This window comes from Dasypus novemcinctus, chromosome 17 (assembly GCF_030445035.2).
Source record: "Dasypus novemcinctus isolate mDasNov1 chromosome 17, mDasNov1.1.hap2, whole genome shotgun sequence".
Taxonomy (NCBI): domain Eukaryota; kingdom Metazoa; phylum Chordata; class Mammalia; order Cingulata; family Dasypodidae; genus Dasypus; species Dasypus novemcinctus.
The window spans coordinates 89,861,462-89,864,523 of record NC_080689.1 but is presented as its reverse complement, the minus strand read 5'-3'; positions in this window follow the sequence as shown (position 1 = coordinate 89,864,523).

The following is a 3,062-nucleotide window of genomic DNA, read 5'->3' as shown; positions in this document are numbered from 1 at the left end:
AAATAAATAAAGACACATGCAAAAAAGAACATGTTGTGTTGGGTGTTAACTGGGAAAGATCATGAAGTGTGGGAGCTGTGCTGAGAAAATGTTCAATGGGAGAACATCCAGGAAGACAGAAAATTAAAGAGGCACAGAACTCACTTCTCTCCCAGAAAAATAGCTAGAGGACAGGCAGGCACTGTCAGAACACAGATCTAAGGTTTAGGACAGCAGGGGAAGGCTGTTCAGCACCCAGAAGAGAGAGGGGTCAAGAAAAGGTGTCTCAATGCAGAAGATCCATTAGTAAATCTGCATTTGCTGGCACCCAATCCTCCACCCTCAGAACAGACAGTATGGATCCACTTACTTATGCCTGTCAATGGATAAAATGGTTTAAGTAAATAATGATGTTAAAATAATAACATTGAATGTTGATGGATAAACCTTTCCAGTCAAAAGACTCAGAATAACAGAATGGATTTAAAAAATGGTCCATCTATGTGCTATCTGCAAGAGAGTCACATTAGACCAAAACAAACAAATAGGCTGATATTGAAAGGATGGAAAATGATATTTTTCTCAAACGTATCCAAAACAAGAGCAGGGACAGCTATACAAATGTCAGAAAAAAGAGATTTTAAATGAATAGAGATTCAGTAGGCCATTATATTTATTAAGAGGGACAATTCACCAGGAAGGAGTAACAGGCATAAACATCTATGCACCTAACCAGGGAGATGCAAAATACATGAGGCAAACTGTGGCAATACTGAAGGAGAAAAAATGTCTCTACAATCATCAATAGAACAAATAGACTGAGGATAAAAGAGTAAGCCGAGAACTTGAACAATATGCTAACAAGCTAGACCTAAAATATATAAAGGTAATTGCACCCCAAATCAGCAGGGTATGCATTCTTTTAAAGTGTTCATGGATCTTTCTCCAGGAGAGACCATCTGTGGAGCCAAAATCGGGTCTCAAAAATTTTAAAAGTTTGAAATTAGACCAAGCACTTTCTTCCATTGTGAATGGAATGAAGCTGGAAATTCATTAGAGACAGAGAATGGGAATATTTGCAAATATATAGACAATAAATATTAGAATAAACAGTACATCAAAGAAGAAACTGTTAGAGAAATTAGTAAATGTGTAGATTTCAATGAAAATGAAAACAGCTTGTCAAAACTGATAGTATACAGTGAAGGAAGTTGTAGGAGTGAAATACATAGCCCTACCTTCCTATAATAAAAAGTATGAAAGAACTAAAATAAAAAGATATTATTGTCTTCTAGGAATGAGGAAAAGAATAGCACCCGATCCCAAACTAGCAGAAAGAAATAACAAAGATTATAGCAGGAATAAATGAAACTGAGATTTAAAAAAAAAATCTATAGTGAAGACCAATAAAACCAAAATATTTTTCTTTGAGAAATACCATAAAATTTATAAACATTTAGCAGGTCTAACAAAGAAAAAAGATAGAAGATGCAAACAAATGAAATCAGAAATGAGTGGAAGGACATTAAGACTGACACCAAATAAATAAAATGGATCATAAGAGAATTTTATAAAAAAAACTTTGCGCCAAGAAATTAGACAAGCCATGTGAAATGGACAAATTCTGAGGAAGCACAAACAACTACTTTAACTTTACAAGGAGTCAAGAAGTAAATCCGCATAAAAAAATTGAAATAGACAAGAGAAATCTACTAACAAGGAAAAGTCCAAGACCAATGGCTTCCCAAGGAAATTCTATCAAACATTTCTAGAAGAATGAGGATCAGTCCTCTTTAAACTCTTCCAAAATCCTGAGGAGGATGGAGCATTACCCAGCTCATGTTATGAAGCCAACATTGCCTTAATACCATACCAAAACCAGATTAGATACTATGAAAAAAGAAATTTACAGACCAATTTCTGTCATGAGGAAAGGTGCAAAAATTCTCAACAAATACCTGCAAATCGAATCCAACAGCATAGTAAAAGTATTACACAGCATGCACATGTGGGTTTTAGTACTGATGTACAAGGGTGGTTCAAAATACAAGAAAACGAATGAACATAATCCACCAGCATAACAAATCAAAGGGAAGAAAACTTTGTCATCATCTTCACTGATGCCAAAAAGGTAGATGACGAAATCTGACACCCTTTCTAGATAAAAGTTCTTTGAAAAATAGGAATAAAAGGGAACTTCCTCAACCCGATAAAGGGCATGCATTGAAGACTCACAGCGAACATCATTCTCAATGTAGCAGTTCTCCAAAATGTATTCATCAAATGCAATGAACATGCCACAATGATCAAAGAAGTTGCTGATGTGATAGCAGTAGGGTGGAGCGGGGTGTGGGTATATGGGTACCTCTTATATATATTTGTTTCCCCCTTTATTTTTTTTTTTGTGTTACTGCCAAAAAAATATGAGATCCCCATATACCTCCCACACCCCTCATGCTACTCCTCCCACATCAACAACCTCTTTCATCATCGTGGCACATTCATTGCATTTGGTGAATACATTTTGGAGCACTACTGCTCCACATGGATAGTGGTTTACATTGTAGTTTACACTCTCCCCCAGTCCACCCAGTGGGCCATGGCAGAACATACAATGTCCAGCATCTGTCCCTGCAGTACCACCAGGACAACTCCAAGTCCTGAAAATGCCCCCACATCATAGTAGAGGGAAAGGATAAAATGGGGGCATAAGGATACCTTTGGGTGGATCTTTGCAGACTTGAGGGGGGCTAGGGATAAGAGGATGGGTAGATGGCCCAAGAAATTTGGGGAAGTGTAGGGGGAACATTTGAACATAGGAAATGTGGTTGAAACTATAATTGTTGAGAAAACTCTAGAAAATATATTAAGGAAGGTTATCTGTTTAATATGCTTAATTGGGGGGCATCTGACACAGGGCAGGCTTCTAGGGAGTGTGTGAGTGCTCATTTTGTCATAGTGGGATATATCATTGGGTGAAGACCCATACAATGAGAGTGAAGATATACCCACATCCTGGGGAGGACTGATGCTCTCAAACAGAGGGAATTGTTTCTCTCCAGAGAATTGGTGGCTTCCAAAGG